Source organism: Hemicordylus capensis, chromosome 2 (genome assembly GCF_027244095.1).
Source record: "Hemicordylus capensis ecotype Gifberg chromosome 2, rHemCap1.1.pri, whole genome shotgun sequence".
NCBI classification, from domain to species: Eukaryota; Metazoa; Chordata; class Lepidosauria; order Squamata; family Cordylidae; genus Hemicordylus; species Hemicordylus capensis.
This window is the reverse complement of record NC_069658.1, coordinates 127,788,593-127,807,808: the sequence shown is the minus strand read 5'-3', so window position 1 is coordinate 127,807,808 and position 19,216 is coordinate 127,788,593. Positions and strand designations below refer to the sequence as shown.

Genomic DNA, 19,216 nt, shown 5'->3' with positions numbered 1-19,216 from the left:
CACTCCATGTTTCTACTAAACATCAGCATCATAATAACAATTTCAGTACTTTGATTTGCTTTATGTATTAATCTCTGTGTAGCTCACCATAATATTTAAATGGAGAGGGTGTTAACATATCATTGACAAAGAAAGCAGGACTGTTAAATCTGCCATGTCAACAGCCATAGGAAATAGCAAAATCAGATATTTATGACAATTACTCATTCTAGACAGTTTGAATTGAATCTGCTTGAGGCATAACACGTTGCGTTTTCCTCCCAGCTTCCCTGGATTATTGCCAATGTGTGGATAATTAAAGACAATTGTACTTTTTCTTATCATGATGATTCCAAAAGCCTTTCTTACTTTGCAAATCTTTTTGAATTTGAAAGCAGTCCAGAAACAAAATCTGGCAGATTCAAGTTGATTGATGTCATTTACTAATTATTTTTGGTAGTTGTACATACAGTCTTGACTATTCTAGTACTGTAGATGGTATAATTCTAATTATAAGTCGATGACAAGTTTGACACTTAAAATTCCTGTCTGAATCATGATGCAACTGCTTAAGTCTGTCACACACCATGCATGCCTTGTTCCCCATTGTTCCAGAATGAGAGTTCATTCTGGTAACAATGTTGGTGATCATGTCCTCATGCCTACAGGTATGTGTTGCAGATATGGGACAAGGAATGCCAGTGGTCCCAGTAGGTATAGTAAGGTTTTGGAAAAGTTCTGTTTGTGGAAATATTGGCTTGCTATTCCCATGCCTGCAACATTCTCTCAACACATCTAGACGCAATATGTTGTCAATCCCTGGATAATGTCAAGTACCAGCATTTAAACTAGAAGTCCAGTTTGTGAGGTACTGGTTTTCTATTTCCCACAGCGGTTGGTTAGGAATCCCTCAGATCTATGAGCCTTGGAAAACAGGCTGTTCTCATAAGTCCCTGAAGAGAGGCAGAGCTACCAAAAGCCTAAAACTTACCAGGTGCGGGCCATTATAGGAAAGGTAAGATTGTGCCATCGAGTTGGTGTCGACTCCTAGCGAATACATTCCATGTGAGTTTCTTGGTAGAATACAGGAGTGGTTTACCAGTGCCTCCTCCCATGCACTATGAGATGATGCCTTTCAGCACCTGCCTGTATTGCTGCTGCCCAATATAGGTGACTAAAAATGTATTTACTAGGCACAGTCTGGGAAGCACACCAGCGGGGATTTGAACTAACAGCCTCTTGCACTCTAGGCAAGCTGCTTACTCGCTGCACCATCACAGCTGGTGGGCCATTGTAAGGGTCCCATTAAAAACTCTCCCAGATCCAGATCACTATCCTGCCCAGAAAATAATACCTGATTCAGAGTGTGACCTGCCACGTGTTGGGTTAATTACACATTGGGACAGTTTTATGGTTGTCATGCCCAGCACAAGGTATAAACATCCAAAACCTGGTCCCAACTGGAGACCTGGAAAGGGAAATGGTATCCTTATAGACTGCAGCAACACCCTTTCCTCTGCCCTTCAGTAGTGTCAGGTGGACACAACTGCAAAAGGTCAACACCTTCCATGCCAGATAAACTAAAAATAGTACAAGACATTTGAAAATGATTGTGGGCTGGGTTAATTCAATGATAGCTTGCCTATCAAAACCAGAGGGGTTTGGAGGGAAGAGAGGCAAGAGCAGAACTGCAACTTAAAAATATAGCATTAGGTCCTTGATGAGATTGTATAGTAGAATAGTGAACTGAAAGCCAATTAAACTGGAACAATTGAATTTAAGCTGATTTTGACTCACTAAAGCAGGGGTGGGGAACCTTGGCGCGCCAGCTGTTTTTGAACTACAACTCCCATCACCCCAGCCACAATTGTGGCTGGGGATGGTGGGAGTTGTAGTTCAAAAACAGCTGGAGGGCCAAGGTTCCCCACCCCTGCACTAAAGTCAAAGGTGTTGGAATCTAAAGGTATGGCATAACTAGTTTGTGGATTGGGTCAGTAGTGATGCATTTACAAGCAGATTAGGAAATTCAATTTGAGCTGAGCGATGTTTGATAAGATTGCCCAGCAGAATGAAAAGTAAGATCTATAAGACAGCTAATAGGTTTGCTCTCCTGTACATTCTGGCTGCTGGCAGATTTGAGAAAGAGGCAGTAGGAGTGAAAATGGAAATCAAATTAATCAAATCAAAATGAATGCTTGGAATCACAAGGATAGAACATATTCAAAATGGACAGATGAAGGGGGGAAATGGAGATGATGCCAACTTGTAGAAAATCAGAAGGAACACAGCTCTAAATGGCTTGGGAATATGAAACAGATTCTAAAAGATAATGGTTAAAAACCCAGATTTTTAAAAAATGTCACATAAATATAATGAAATCAACAGCTCAGTTACAACTCTGGGCCAATCAATAATAGAGGAAAGGTTACACACACACACACACACACACACACACACACACACACACACACACACACTTTTCTACCCTTGTATTTCATAGTGTGCTTATAAGGTTGATTTTAAAGATGTTACTGTTTTTTCTGATTTGAATTTTGTATTGTACTGTAAGCACTTGGAGAGCTTTGATATTGGGTCATATAGACATTTAAATAATAATAGTGTCTCTTGACATTATTGTTATTTTTACAACTATGATCAAGGTCATTGGCATGAACACCAAAGTGAATCTCACCTGTGGAATCTTTTCACACCTCAGAATGCTGTGATGGCTAGTGCTAAGCTTCTGCAATTGTGGCTAGAGAAGTCATCTCCTGAAGGGGCTTTCTAGTAGCCCCTGCATCATGCAAGTAAGGTACCCCAAATCTAAATTTCACTTTTCTCTTGAGAAAATATGGATAGAATTAGGACTGTAAGAAATGTTCTCTTCAATCGCTTTGTTTTCATTTCAAAGGGATTTCCTTCAGGACAGTAAATCTGAGGGTCAGGGTAATGGGATGGAAAGCTGGAAGCACCATAGCAGTGAGGTTGTCATCTCATTTATCATTCCACAGCCTTAGCAACACCATCTGGCTTCCAGTGAAGGAACTACAACAAAACTCTATTTTCTCAGCATCACCATATGGTACCTCTTGGTAGAAGAACAGAGTTGCTTGTCAGATATGTGTCATTAACGAAGGGTTGCATCCAAGAATTTAACAGGATGCAGAATTTGAAATGTGAGTGACTTTATACAACTGATATTAGTTGGACAATAATTTTTGCCCAAACGTACATCACAGGTGGAGATGGAGATGTATTTTAGGGTATAGTTTACCACTTGACCTTTCCAGTTGCCAGCCCACAAGCAAGAGAGGTGTGTGGAGGGGCTGATGAATATGTCAGTGGGTCAGTCCACTTTGTCGAATAGGTGGAAGGTGGAGTGGCTTCCACCTTCCATTCTTTTCTTTAAAAGCCCTTTCATAAGATTAGCTGCTGACTAGAGATATTTGATACGTGCATTTTGGTCATGATGAACCTTGATGTTCAGGATAAATGCTACAAGAAGAATATATGAACTATTAGATGAGGTTTTACCCAAGAGTGCTGAGTTAGTGAGGCAAGGCGTGCTTCAAGCCTGCAAGGATGCTTCATTACTTATGGAGTACTAAAAGAGTCAATGTGGGCAAAATAATTATTTGGATTTTGGAGTAACAGTGTATGAAATGAGTTAAAGTGTTGAATATGATATGCAAGAAAGCTCCCCCCCCCCCGTTAGAGTAGCTAGCTATAGTTATGATGATTTGACACAATACAAGTTGCCTAGATACACTTGTTCCAGAATTACCTATAAATAATTGTTTTTATCTCTATATCAGAGGCTGAGCAATTGAAGTGTGGGACTACATGCTGGGCTTCACTGTGGTATGAGCAATATGAAATCTGCATTCAAAATCAAACAGGGGAAACAGTAATTGGGAGGTTCTTCATTTGTTCAAGCACCATGTTATGCTATCTTTTAGTGTCTCTAGTGTATCTGCCTAGAAATCAGTTGAGTTGTGTCCACAAATTCTCTGGCGAGTGGAGAGTGCCCAACTCTCTCTCTCTCTATTTCTCTTAAATGTACCCGTTGCTAATCCCATGTGTGGCAGCTCTCGCAAGAGTTCACGAGCAACTGCCGGGTAGTGGCTGGGACAGGCGAACGGCGGCCAGGCTGGCCGGATGGGAAAGAGGTGGCTAGGCCAGCCGGCAGGCAGTTAGGGAAAGCGGGAGCTAGGCTGGCCAGCAGGTGGTGAGGGAAAGCACCAGTGGAGGGCAGTGAGAGAAAGCGGACTGGGAGGGGAAGAACAAACTGGGGCTGAAGACAAAATGAAGATGGGGAGGGAAGGGAGAACTAGGGGTGCAGATGCTCTGCACTGGATCAGCTTTTTTTATATTAACCGGGCTTGTGCATCAGCACGCCAAAGCAGCTGAGCCTGTGTCTCCAAGCTTCCCCATGCATGCATCACTGACAGTGGAGGCTGGGAGGAGAAGCAGAAAGAGAAGGGCATTGGAGGAAATCCTCCCCACCCTCGATTGCCTCCAGACATAAAAGGACATAAGCTCAGTCTGGAAGAGGGGAAGGCGATGGGAGATGCACAGTGCAACACAGAAGTGCTACAGGAGTAGTGTGTGCCTGTGGTTTGCCTCCAGCAGGAGAACTGGAAAAACCTGGAAAAACCCCTACTTGCCCAGGAGCAAGACTCGTCTATCTTCAAGCAAGAACAGCTGGTAAGACCAGGCCTTAATTGACTCTAAACAGACATTATAGACTTGCAGTACCTAGAGAGCGGGGACATTTATAAGACCCAAAGGCTAATATCACATTCGGGAGGTGACATTTCTTTGGGAATGGGAGAGTTTCGGAGACCACAAAAACCCTTCACATTTCACATGCTACAGAAGAGAATATCACTTTCAGTGAAATGAAGATTAAATTGAAGTAATTGGCAAAGTTCCCATGATTCCAAAGAAATTACATTCATCCTTGCATCTCAGATCTAAGCACATTTACTTGTAAATGTCTCATTGGGTAGCTTCCAGATTAAGACTTGCATGAGTGGTACAGTTCTGCTTGCATGTGGAGCGGGGGGTGATTTTCATCAGCTCCACTTCTTTCTGCAGCCCTCTCTGCCTGATGAAAATATATCCACTAAGAGTTCCCCAGACCCAGGCACATAAGTTTTGCAGACACAGAGTGCTGTAGAAGGAAGGGAGGATTGGTAAAAACCACTCCTCCTGCATACAAGCAGAAATGTTTGTTCATACAGTTCTTTGGATTCTGCCAATTGATTTTAAGCCATTCGATCATAAGAGGCAGCTCAAATTCTTTTATCTGGAGTAATCCTGCAACAATTTGTGCAGTTCCATTTATTCTAACTAAACATTCTTAGATTCTGAATCAAAATTCCTATCAAGTTCTGGTTTTCACTGACCTGAAGTTAGCTGCAGGTCAAGTCAACTAAGACCTGCTGTTGACAACAGATCCACTTTATATGGCAATAGGCTAATACTAAATGCATATCTGTATGCAGCACCAGCTACTTTTGAAAAGGTGGTGAATGGTTCCGAACAGTTACTTCTTAACAAAGGAAATGTCTCTACCTGTTGCTGCTGCAGTTCTAATTTTGCCAGTAAAGTGCAGACTGAGCAGACTAGCTCATGTTTCCAGATTAAATGGGCACAGGATATTATATATGGAAGTGCCAGTTAAGTGTAATTTTTCTGAATCTATACAAAACATCAACAAGACAAATTACTCGCTTGCCTCCAAGAAGTACACTGACAAGAAGATAAATCTGAATCTCTCCTAGAAAGTGCCACTTCATGAATGCTCTCCTAAGAGACAGCTGAAGCAATATAACTTCAGACTTGTAGCAGCTAGTTAGGCATACTGCTGCAATCCAGGAACACTGAAGGTGCTCAGCCCATGTGGGTCCCTAGGATTCAACAGTGTGAAGGATGTAGAATCTGAGCTGGCATATCCCCCGTTATAATCACTGATTCCTGGAGGCAATCTATATGAGACCAGGGACTGGGAAACATGTCGTTGTCTCATGCAAATTGCTGTGGAAAAGTGGCAACTATAGCTCAGGATTCGCTGGCTCAGATGTGTATTATCCCCCATACAGCGACATGCTCAAGAGTGCCCAGGACACTCTTTAAGGAGGGATTTTCAAATCTCTGAATAGCCCTCAATTCTCAAGACGTGAGAGCTGGGACTCATGATTAGTGAGACCAGGTTTAGCAGGGTGAGCGGGGAGAGCGGGCTAGGCCCGCACATGAGCAGGGAGGGAGCCCTGGGTGGCTGGATCGGCCACCCACATGATTGCTGGCTCCGTGATGGAGCTGGCAGGGGCTGGGGAGCTCAGGGGCTGCGCGGCCCCCCGGAAGCTCCAGTATGCCCTGCGTGAGCACACAGGGCATACTGGGGAGACCTCCGGAGCTGGGAGGCAGCTTTTTGCCTCCCCTCCAGGGGTCTCCTCGTGAGTAGCCATGGTGCAGAGCTGCACTGCGGCTACTCGTGATCGGAAAGCCCAGGTTTGAGGAGTGCTTGCTCCGCAAACCCAGGCTAAGGGCAGGGGTAAAAAGGTGGGCTAGCCACTTGTAAGCCGGCTCGCCTGCGAGCCCGGTGGTTTACAAGATCAGCCAAAATTGGGCTATGTTCTCCTAGCCCAATTTTGGCTGATCATAAGAATAGCCCCATTTTTTAAAAAAGTAAAGCTGTAAATAACGTATAACTTAGCCAGTATGGAATAAAGGACAGAGAACTGGACTAAGCCACGGAGACTTGTGTTCAAATCAGGGTGAAGACACAACATTCACTAGGTGACCTTGGGCCAATCACATCCTCACACTAACCTACCTCACAAAGTTAGAGGCACTTCACACATAAGAGGGACAAGCCCGCTCTCCCTACACATGAGCAGGCAGCTCGCCCTGGGAAGCCGGATCGGCTGCCCACATGATTACCACCTCCATCATGGAGCCATTTGGGACAGCAGGGATTGGAGGACTCCCGGCCCCCTTAAGTCCCAGTGTGTGGGGCATTCTGGGGAGCCCCCCCCCGACACTGGGAGGCTTGTTATAGCCTCCCGGTTGGGGGTCTACTAGTGATTTGCTGCAGCGTGGAGCGACACTGCGGCAACACACAACCAAAAACCCAGGGTGAGTGGATTGTGCACTCTGCTAACCTCATTTAAGGGGGGGGGGTTTAAGAGGGCTGGCTGCCGGGAGCCACAAGGCTCCCATTGCAGCACACGAGGAGCAGAAACCAGACTGGGCTCCCTTAGCCTAGTTTCTACTGCTAGTGAGAATAGCCTCATTGTGCTGATAAAATGAAGGGGAAGCCCATATAGGCTGCCTTGAGCTTCTTGAAGGACAGCAGGATACAAACAACAACAATACTAATAATACTAGATTGTCAGTAGCACTGGAGCCTGCTCCATATAGTGGAAAGAAGAAGGTATAAAAACACTCCTCTGGGGAGATAGCCATTTGCCCCTTCTGTGAAGAAAACCAGATGAGGGGGTGGGCCACAAAATGGTGGTGTACCACTCCAGGGAGAGGGGCTAGTCCTGCTGGTGTCTGCCACTCTTCTTTGTTTCTCTGGGCATCCTGATGGCAAATGCATGAAGACTGCTGTGGGAATGCACTAGCACAAGAAGCAGCACCCTAACTTGAGAAGATGCCTAAAATGTGTAGCTGATGCAGACACAGCCCAACATGTCACTTCCCCCTAGCTATGATGCACTCTGTCCACTGGGTTGTAATCAATAAGGACATCTTGGGGCTATGCACACAACTGCGTTCACACGTGGTCAGGCAGATGGGGTGGGGAAGAGGAAGCAGGGTTCAACCTACCTCCCCCAGACAACTGCACCGAGCCCCTGCAGTGTGCAAGCTGTGCGCCCACATGGCCCGCTCTGCCGAGAGCAGTGTAGGTGTCTCTCTGTGCTGCTCTTGGCAGTGCTGGCAAACAGAAGCTGGTACTTCTTGTCCCGGCCTCCGTGAATCCCACAGTACACCGCATGCTGAGCATAGTTCACTGGGGGATTCTCCTAAGGGAAGGGTGCTCTAGCTGCCTGTCTCTGTGCAGGCTCAGGCTGGCTGACAGGGCAGCGGGGCATATTCCCGGTGTGCCCCAGCACCCTGCCACACTCGGCAGCAATGAATACTCCTAGCCTTAAGTGCCCATTCAGCTCACAACCCGGCGCCCTCCCCACATACATTCCACTGCCCTCTCAGTGCCCCCAGTCCAGCCCTGTCTCTGTGTCAGCACGAGCTGCAAGCAGCTCGTGCTGACACATGATTCCCGGCAGCCTGGTTCTGCACCGCAGCACTGGGTTTAGTGCCATGGCGCCACCAGGATCCATGCAGATTCTGGAGGTCCTCATGGGCAGCCAAGCCTAGCTTCCTTCTTTTCTTTCAGGGTGAAGGAGCAAGGAGTTGATGGTAGTGGTGGGGAGATTCTCAGAGATCCACAAACCTGCATCACTGTGTGGCAAATATTCCATTCTTGCCACACCAAACAAGGCAAGAATCAGTTTCTGTGAAGAACATTTCTTGTGATTAGGTGTTATTCCAAGCCCTTAATGGTTTGGGCCCGGGGTACCTGAGGGACCGCCTGCTCCCAAAGGTTGCTGCCCACTTGACGAGGTCATCCGAGGGGGCTCTGCTCCAGGTGCCGACAATGAAGGAAGGCTCGGCTGTCGTGCATGCGGGACAGGGCCTTCTCTATTGCTGCCCGCAGACTCTGGAATGCTCTCCAGGTGGCTATTCACTCCTCGGTCTCCATCACAGCTTTTAGATAGCATGTTAAATCCTGGCTTTTTACCCAGGCTTTTATATGATTGTCTCTGCTGCTGCTCTTTGTATTTTGTACTATTTTTATGCTTGTGTTTTACGATTTTAATCAGATTTTTAAAATATTTTTAGCTTAATATTTTAATTGTGTCTTTTTTACAATCTTGTTTTTAAATTCTGCTGTAAACTGCCTTGGGATTGTTTTAATGAAAGGTGGTATATAAATTTAACCATCAATCAATACATAAAATCACAGTTACCAGAGGTACAGTATAAGGCTTCCAAAGAAAGAACATGTGATCAGAAGCAAAATGAAGAGGCTGCCTTGAGCTCCCATCACTTTCTGAAATTGTTCCCCTGCATGTAAGTTTCTAGAGGCAACTGGCATGTTGGGGGCAAAGTGCTGGACCTGGTTGGACCCTTGCTCTGATCCAGCCTAGGCTAAATCTTATGTCCTCCTTTGAGTCTCGATTTGCCATGTGCTGTTGCAATGGTATGCGCCTTACAGCCAAAGCAGCTGGCACCACAGTGGAGATCATCACTCACTTCTTGTTTACCAGTTGCCAAAGGCTGATTCTGCTGGAGCCAAGGCTCACATGCTGCAAGTTGGTAGGATATATCAAGTGTAAGGCTGGCAGCAGTGCTGTGGGCAGTGCAGATTGCAGCAGGAGAAGGTGGAGGTTCAGCTGCAGGAGGAGAAAAATACAATTTCTTATTACGCACAATTAAGATGCACGCACACAAACACACACAAAATACAATTGCTTATGATGATGATCACAGCAACTGATCGGTACCTCTCTTCCCAAAATAAATGCATGTCAGGGCAAAAAGGAAGACGATAACTTCTCACCATGGAACAAAAGAGAGCTACTGTTAACCAGAAAATTGAAGCTTGATAGGCACAGTTCCCATTTGAATCCTGTGGATGAAGTTGTTGTTCATGGCAAAGTTGTCGTTTGGAAATGTGTCATTTCCAAATTGTTATATCCGGGTCATGTCTCAACAGATTTGCACCAGATTTGGCTAGCTAGTGGCACGTCTTTCCTTGTTATTCTGTGCCCAACTTCAGGGAGATGGGAAAGACAGTTTGGAGTTTATGACTGATAGAGTGAGGCTGTTTTCACAAGAAGCCAGGAGTGGGCTAAGGCAGCCAAGCCCGCTCTTGGTTGCTTTTGGGAAGGGCTGCTGCTGCCACCACCACGACCAACCCACCTGTAGAGCCCTCTTAAATTCTTTTTTTGGTCATCTGCCAGTCCCAGCGGCTTGCTGCCAGTGCTGGGACATTGCAGGGGTCCCCAGCCGGTGTTGGAAGATCCCCACGATGCACTTCACCAAACACTCATGTGGTGCATTATAGGAGCTTTCAGGGGGTGGGACAACGTTTCCCAGCCCCAAGCCTCCATGCTGCTGGGTGCAACCAACAATCGTCTGGGTGGGCCATCTGCCCGCCTAGCAAGAGAAGAGGGATCAACTGCGGGCAGGTAAGTGCTAGCAGCCTTCCTCCCCGCTTTGCCTCAAGCCCTTTCTCACCAATTGTGAGAAAGGGCTCAATGTTTACAGCTTATTGTGGTGGAATGCCATTTTTATACCTTGCATTATCCATATAGGCACTACTGTGCCTGAAGCATACTTGGAGTTGCTCCATAGTTCTCCACTGTTTTCTCTGCTCCAAAGTTACCTGTAAAGGGAACATGAAACAAAAGAGACTAGGTGCCAATTTAGATAAAACTTCATCTGCCAAACCCAGCAAAAGTGATACTAGTTTAAACTAATAGTGTGTGTGTGTGTGTGTCTGTGTGTGTGTGTATGTTTAAACTAGCATTACGTTTGCTGGACTTGGCAGAAGTACTATCTAAACCAGGGTTTCTTAACCTTGGGCCCCCAGATGTTGATGGACTACAACTCCCATCATCACCAGCCACAATGGACATGGCTGATGGCTGGGGTGATGGGAGTTGTAGTACATCAACATCTGGGGGTCCCAAGGTTAAGAAACCCTGATCTAAACTGCTCCCTAGTCTCTTGGCTACTAGGTTGGTGGCTGTAGGCCACCTCCAGCCTCAGAGGCAAGCTGCCTCTAAATACCAGTTGCATGGGAGGAACAGCAGAGAGGGCATGTCTTCAGCTCTTGCCTGGGGGCTTCTCAGAAGCACCTGGTGGGCCACTGTGTGAAACAGGATGCTGGACTGGATAGGCCTTGGGCCTGATCCAGCAAGGCTGTTCTTATGAGTTGTTTGGATGAATCCTCCACAAATTACAGAAAGACACCCTGGCGTATTGGGAAGAGGGCGGGGAATGTGTGTTTATGGAATGTGCACATTCATTTTGCATGTGGTGCAGCCAGTGGTTGAAATATTGTCTGAACCAGCCCTAACTGTGTACCGCAATCCTATGCATGGCTACTCAGAAGTAAGTCTGGGTTCAATGTGCTTACTCACCAGTATTTATTTATTCATTGCATTTATATACTAGCTTTGATGCCTACGGCTGCAGACTTAAATCTGATATTGCATAGATACCTCTCTGACTTAGATTCCTACATATCACAGTGACTACTGGAGATGGGTTGTTGGACTGGCAGACAATGTGGAGCTCAGCATTGTCTCTGTAGAAGAATGCACATCTGTCTGAAAACTATATAGGTGAAGATGTCTTAGGATGCTGGACATCACTTTGTAGCAGATATCCTATAGTTGTCCTTGTACTGTTAAGAAGAGCACTAGCTTTCTGGTAACGGTATCCTGCATCACTGCAGCAGGTAGGCTATTACACAGAGGGAAATATTTTGAATTCTCTGTGTGTATCATTTTTAAATTGTTTGCCAGAAGCAATTGTGACACTGTCAAGGATGTCAGTTCAAAAATATACAAGTCTCCATCACAGGATGATTATCAGTCTGGAGCCTATGCCTCATATTCAAACAAAGTTTATCATATATTTAGCTTCTTCAATTACCTAAAAGAAAGAATGGAAAATAATGCCGTGTCACATCTGTATCAATGTAAAGACAGTTAAGAGATGCATTTGGTGAAGTTGCAAGAAAATATTACTTCACAAATTATGGGATCATTGCGGGGGGAGGGTGTTGGGGCTCAGCATTAAACAAAATTATTTGCCATTTCATTTCATCAGCAGGGATACTCCTCTAGCCAGGGAAATGGATCTCTCTAGTAAATGAATCACTCTGTCTCTTGAAATCTATTACATTATAGGTCCATTATAGGGCAAACCAGATGTAAAACAGTGGCAGCTGTGTATATAAAGCAGGTAGTAAGGCAGCAGGAATTTAATAAGAAGAGATTGTGCCGTTGAGTTGGTGTTGGCTCCTAGCGATCACCAGAGGTGCACCTAGGTAATTTTGGAGCCTTGACCCAAAGACCATTGGAGCCGCCCCCCGCCCCTTAAGCACCATCATGCTTGGCCAGGCAACCACACCACCTAACTAAAGATTTGGGGGGACCCAGGGGCTGTGGAGGCCCTGGACTCTTTGGCCCCAAAGTCCAGGGGTAAGAGTGCCTCTGGCAATTACATTCCATGTGATTTTCTTGGTCGAATACAGGAGTGGAGTTACCAGTGCCTCCTCCTGCAGAGTAGGAGATGATGCCTTTCAACACCTTCCTATATTGCTGCAGCCCAATATAGGTGACTACAAATGTATTTACTAGGCACCATCTGGGAAGCACACCAGTGGGGATTTGAACTAGCAGCCTCTCGCACTCTAGGCAAGTTGCTTCCCCACTGCACCACCACAGCAGATAGGATTTTAATACCAAAAGGGAAAGAGGGAGGGGGGAGTCCACATGCTCCAGGCACTGCTGCCCCCAGTCCAGCTTCAGGACCAGAACTAAGCAGAGAGGGAGAATGCCTCAGGTGACGGATCATGGAAGCCAAGGCAGGGCAGGATCCAGCATCCCTCTTCCACAAACTCTTGGAGGGGTGGTCAGCCTGGGGCTCTCTAGCTGTTGTTGTTGGGTTACAGCTCCCATCATCCACAGCCACAGCTCATTGCAGCCATGGATGATGAGAGCTGTAGTCCAACAGTAGTGGGCTGTGCCTCTTCTTGTGCAGATCTGGCTGCCCTTCTCGCTTGGCGGACTCTCCTCCCTCCCTCTGGTTTCTGTTTCAGATTGGCCACCCCTGCACTTTTGGATGTTAAAAATAGACCACCTCAGCACTTGCTTTCAACAGGGCAGACACAGAATTAAGCATTGGTGTTCATTATACATCTTTGGCCCCAAGGCCTGGTCCATGCATCCATGTCCATGCGTCCTCAATGCTAGCCCTACTCTGTTGAAAAGTATTTCATTTTCTGGCCATGAAAGGGCAATATAGGCATTCTGTCTCTGGAGCTGGATCTGTGGTGACCCATTCACATATTCAAGCCATTGCTTGATGTAACCATCCTCAAAAGGATAAACCTGAATGTGTGAGGTTTATGGTGGAGGGCAAGGATATTAATTCATCATGCCCATCCATACCCTTTGTGTGGGAGGAGGCTGCAACTAGAGGAGTTTCCTTAAGAATTACACTCTAGTGAACCTGAAACAGGAGAAATTGGTCAAAGAGAAAGGCAGCCACTCCTGTGTCATATACATGCGGATCCTGCTTATTGCTGCTTGTTAAGTCCACCCAGTGCTCCTGGTTTCATGTCTAGTGCAGAGATAGCCCATGTGCTCTCTATATCACTTATCCCAAGTTCCAGGGACTTTCCTCCAAGTACCTCTGAGATGTGATAGAGAGAACTCTTTAAACTGCTTTTGATCATCAACATCAGAGACACAGCAGTTCTGTTAAATCATCTCTTTTCCCGAATCCAATGGTAGAAAGTAAGATAGTCATATGAGGGAGGCTGTTTCCTTCACGAGCAGCTGAAGGTTCTCTCCAAGCTGAAGCTTGACTTTGCCAGATAATGAATCTAAGATCAACTTTTTAAAAGTTATAGGAATATAGCTGGAGCATGATCAAGGCTGCTAGAGGTAGACAGTCCAACGCTATGCATGTTTACTCAGAAGTAAATTCCATCAAAATATTAGCCAGGCTGTTCTACAGAGTACTTGTCTTTCAGACAGCCTATTTTTGCCAGGGCCTTTCCCAGACAGTGGGCTTAACTGTGGAATTAAGTGGGGTAAAGTAGAGCAAGTTAAGAGGCAATATATCAGCCGCATATAAGTGCAATAATCCGAAGAAACTGGGGGCCATTCACACAAGGCTGCTTTAATAGGGTTCCTGTCAGTTCTTTCCAATTATTTTCCGTGCACCGTTCATATCATGCACTGTTCAAGTCTGTGTAAGGTGTACCATTCCCAGAGGTACTTTACAGTGGATATAAGTAGACCTTTCTAAAAGCCTCACTTTTTGCCTTTAAACAAACAAACATAAAACCACATTTGCTTGTAAGTTTTTCACACCCGGCTTGTAGTTCGCATCTCCTCAGGAATGGAGGTGTGCATTCACATATCAGCTAAATTTCCCCTGAAGTCCCTGAGAGCTATCAGGGAGCACTTCACACACAATTTGGGTTGCTCATTGCCTATCTCACGTTAAGAGTGTAGCCTGATTTATATCAGGGGTAAGAGTCAACACAGACTCTAAGAGTCAACACTGACTTGACGGTAGTTAATCAATTAAAAAAAAATTGCACTTTTCGCATCAGTTATTTTGGGCAACTTCGAACTTGCAGTAAAGATAGAAAATCCACGGTAAAGCCTGCTGTCTGGGAAAGCTCCATGGTCCATACATCTTCAAAGAAACACTGGTGTATATTGGACATATCAAAGTATTCCAAGAGACTGCTGTAAAAAATAGAACCTTTTAGTGCGGAGATAATGTGGGATAAGCTCCAATGCACAGGGGGAACCCCAAATCATGTACGGAGTGCTCCTTGATATCTCCCACTGACTTCAGCACAAACCCACTAGGGATGTGCACGAACCTGTTTGGAAGCCCTTTTATGGGCCTCCAAACAGGTTCGAACACCAGCACTGGGGTGTGTGTGCCACTTTAAGGGCAGGGGAGGGTGCACCTACCCCTCCCCTCGCTGGCGCTCATTGCCGTAAAAGCCTTGTGGCTCAGCAGTGTACCTCCCGGCTGCCCCTTCTCCCTCTTTGGCTGGAAGTACTGGGTGCGCGTGCACACATCAGGCACACATGCGACGTGCGCATGCACACCCAGAACTTCCAGCCACTTCTGGCTGAAGAGGGGGAAGGGGAGGAAGGGAGGAACACTGCCACCCCAAAACCTTTTACAGGCAACGAGTGCCAGTGGGGGAAAAGCAGGGGGAGGGGCAAGTACACCATAGCCCACCCTTACAGTGGCACCCCCCACCCTTCGAGCCACCCCAGCCCATTTCCGTGCACATCCCCCAAATCCACCTGATGTCTGAACACACATCACCTCTTCCCGTGGAAGTTTTTCACATGGAGGATCTCCAGGGGTGGATTGTTTCTTGCCGCCCATAGGCAAAAGGGCTTTTGCTGTCCTTTTACCTTAAAAAAAAAGTTTGCCTTAAAAAAAAAAAAGGTAAAGGGGGACTTTCTCTTCGCCTACTCCACCCTTGCTGCTGCAGCCGCCACTGCCCACAGAGAGGGGCAGCAAAATTTGAGGGGCAAAATTTGCTGTTCCTCGAATTTTGCTGCCAAAGGCAAATATCTGCTCTGCCTCTCTGTTAATCCACCACTGGACATCTCCTCCAGAAAGGAGGGGGTGTATCAGCCAGATTTACCCCGAAGTCCCTGCGAGTTATTGGGGAGCAGTTCACACAAAATTTGGGTTCTTCACAGAGTGTTAGAGTGTAGCCTGATCTAGATGGGGTTAAAAAAAAAAATCCACTATTTGTGTCGGTTGTTTGGGACAACTTCGAGTCCGCAGTAAAGCCTCCCAGTAAACCCGAGCTAAAGCCTGCTGTGTGTAAAAGTCCGTGATGAAGCAAAGTAAAATCGCCTTCTCGAACAGAAGAATCACCAAGGTAGAGAAGCGGAGAGAATCCAGTCCTGTTTGACGGTGAGCGGTCCTCCAAGCTCTAGTTCCTAGAATGGCAGCTGGAATCTTCCAAAGGGCTGGATGCTGCTTGCTATACCTGCGGAGGCTTCTACTCGGCTTCTCCTTTCTTATTGCGCTTTTAATACTGGATGCTGATTGCTCCTCGAGGCACTTCGCACATGCTCAAAGGCCCTCGATCTTTCAAGGGATCAGGAGTCTCCGTTCCAAAGAGGTGCAGGTGCAAGGCTAAGCTTTGCTTAGCGGCCAATCTTGGGAGAATTAGGCCGTCCACGCCTCCTTTTACAGTCCAAAGCTGAAAGCTCTAAACTGAGCCTGTTTGCCGCTAGAAAGGCAGCTTCGGAAACTGGAACAAGGGTAAGGGAGGAGGGGCCGCCGAGCGAAGAGAAGGACAGCAAATTCGGCGCAAAAGGAGGCGCAGACCCGGCTACAGCTTCCGACTGCCTTGCTCTTCCCGCCTTCCTCCCTCCGCCACCTCCAAAGGAGACCCTGCCGTGGCGCAGTAAGAGCTACGCGCGTGCTTCTCGCAAGGACCACCAGGCAGTACCCTGCCTTTGGAAAGGACGTAGTTCCCAGCCGCTTTGTTTCTCTCCAATACTCAAATTATTCGATGTACTGTATCAACAAAACCGTGCACCCACCCACCCTTCCGCGCGCGCTCCTGAGAAAGAAAATGAATCCTTTTAAGTGGAGCAGGCGATCGGCTTAACGACAGCGGCTATAATCCTAACACACTGTGGCGTTCTATTGAGCAAAGTAGTACATCTAAGTAAATAGGCTTAAGATCGCGCCACAAGGATAGGAATGAAGCCTAGCCCTCATGGCCTTTCAGTGTGAGGAGCCCTTGAAGGGAGCTTTTATCAGCCCGATCCTACGTGTGTCTTTGGAAGTAAAATCTAATTGATTTCAATGGGCATAGGATTGTAGTCTAGTAATCGCTGATGCTCAGGAATCAAACCGCCCACGAGGTTTAGCTCCATTCATTGAGTCACTTCCTCCTAGCGCCGGGAGGAGGAAAATGAATCTCCTCCAAAAATGTAAGCCAGTCTGGATAACTTTCTCCCTCATCCATCTCGATAGGTAACATGCTGGTGTGGTGTAGGCGTTAAGCAGTGACGTCTGAATCAGGAGAATGTCCCCCGGTTCCAATATCCTCTCTTTCCTGAATTCACTAGGTGGCCTTAAATAAGCGATTGCTTTTCAGCCTCGGAATTCCACTATGGCGATAATGTTTCCCTTGCAGGGTTGTTGTGAGTATAACAAGAAAATGCATGTGAATTTTGAAAAGCGCTATACAAATGTTAAGTATGATTACCCCGATCCTATATTCTGCATAGGATCGCGGTGAGGCATGGATGGCAAAGGCTGCTTAAGACGCCCGGGTTTTCCATTCCCCTCAGCCAGCTGAACGTTCCATCTGCTCCCACCCATCTCCTAATAGGAGCGACTCGAAAATAGTGGAAGTATCAAAAAAGAAAGAACGCGTCAACGGCCGACGCGTTGTAGGAGACTACGAAAGCAAAGGCCTGCGTTCTCTTCCCCTGCCAATCCAAAAACGGTTTTGTTGAAGATGAAGAACAGCACCTGAGGATGTTTCTGCGTGCTTACTTGGAGGAATGCGGGACTCCCTTGAGCTCCAATGCAAGCTGCAGCGGCAGCGACTCCTGCCTCTCCTCCGAGAAGTGGAGAGGCTGGAAAGGAAAGTGTTAAGCGCCGGCTACTTGCCTCCAGTATAGTGGGTGGCGATAGCCAGCTGATATCGCAGGATCGGAGTTGCAGGTTGTGAGAGGGGGACGGAAAGGACCTTGGCTGCCTTGTCGTAACGTTCTAGCCACTGAGGGATCATTGATTTGTGTGTACATGGTTTTATTTTGCTCCCCCCACCCCGCTTCTACGGACTTTCAAGGCGCGTGTTCGAGCCCAGGAAGGAGCAGTTTCTGCAGGCGCGCACGCACCCGCCCGCCCATCCTCACCTAGACCTGGGTTTGCTGCTGGCTTGATAGATGCTGCTGCCGCTGCTTCCTTCTCTACCTGAAAGTTTCCACCGTGTAAAGCAGCTTCTTTTCAAGCGGACGGCACTGCAAAAGCCTTGGGGAAACGATTTCCTTGGAGCTGCTTCGAATCTTGGCTTTAAATTCATTGCCAAAAGGCTGTTCGGAGTGGTAGGAGGAAAGCTTTATTCCTTTTTTAAAAATTGCCAATTCTTAACCAGCAAAGGGGAAACAGCTGCTGATTTGGGAAACCTCTTCTTCTGCTCCTGCAACCCCTCCCTCCTCCTTTTTGGGTCATCTTGATCTCGGGGAATTATTGTGCAAAAAAGAGAGAAACTGAAATACAAGCTAACTTGGAAAGCAAGGAGATTTACCTCCCCCCCCCGCCCCGCTCCCCTTCTCCTCGTTGCCTGTGGGTTGGTAATGCAAGGTTTGCTCCGTTGGTTTGTCCTATTTCTTCACCATCAGCGGGAGGAACTGTGGAATTAGAAGCCGGGCACCAACCGTGCTTGTTGCAACCAGCTCGGCTTGTTTTAAAGGACGCCGAGGAGAATCGGGAGTGCACGCTGGTAAGGAAAAGGGGGGTCGCTTTTCACCCCCCTTTCAGATATCTTATTTTCCTCTTTAATTGTATGTATTGAATTCCTTCTCTCCCGCCCCCAAATAAAAGTGCGCTGCAGTCGTCAAATGATCCTGGTTAGACCCTTTTGTTAGTTATCCTCAACACCACCACCCCCTCCGCCGCCATTCCAAGGAAAAGGAAAGTTATTGCCATTATCATGAGAGAGGAGATGACAGCTGGGAAGGTGGAGTGGATGGATGGATGGATGGAGGCAGAGCGAGTATTTCTCCTGTCTACTTTGGGGTGCCGAATCTCAGCTGTAAATGGAGCGCCATCCATATGCGAGAGGGGGAGGAGGACGCCAACAGTCCAGCCTTCTAGTCCTTAGGTAGCAAAGTGTGTGTGGTGTGTGTTGTTTTAATAGCGGGCAAAAGGGGGTTTGGGACTGCCCAATCGCCTAGTTTAGCTGCTCAGTCACAAAGCAGTTGTCTGAGGGATTTAACTCGCGTTGTTTTGCACCTCCTTTTTCGTCCACTAGAGGCTCCCAGGGAGCGAGCCAGCGAGAGAGAAGCCCCTGGAGAATGTGCTTAGTGTCAACCGCACCTGAGGGAGAGCAAAACTCTGGAGGAGCTTCCATTTTTCCTCCCCATTGGCCAAGCCCACCTGTTTGTTCCCAAGAGTTCCCTTCCCTTATCAGAGCACCTCCGAAGTGTATACCGTGGGAAACAAGCTTTTAACTCTTGTTCTGTGTCTTCCGAAAGCTCCCACCTCCCACAGTATCTGGGGTGGAACTCCTAGATGTTTCTCTCGGTTGTATGGCTGCTTAATCTTTCAAGTCACTTTTCGCCCTCCTTCGTCCCCACTCCTATTTATTTATTTATTTATCTATCACATTTTTATATCG

The 19,216-nt window shown here is 46.9% G+C and overlaps 1 protein-coding gene across 9 annotated transcripts in view; it reads left to right on the top strand.

Annotated features, from left to right (window-relative positions):
• Window positions 1–16,688: 16,688 nt before the first annotated feature.
• Window positions 16,689–19,216, top strand: part of LINGO2 (leucine rich repeat and Ig domain containing 2) — a 937,252-nt gene continuing 934,724 nt past the window's right edge. For 4 of the 9 annotated variants that reach the window (XM_053298206.1, XM_053298202.1, XM_053298205.1 and 1 more), the window contains exon 1: window positions 16,727–18,319. The gene's annotated coding sequence lies outside the window, so the exon portion shown is untranslated. Of the gene's footprint in view, window positions 18,320–19,216 lie in introns of all 9 variants that reach the window. The other 5 variants (XR_008316637.1, XR_008316636.1, XR_008316638.1 and 2 more) reach the window with 3 other exon arrangements.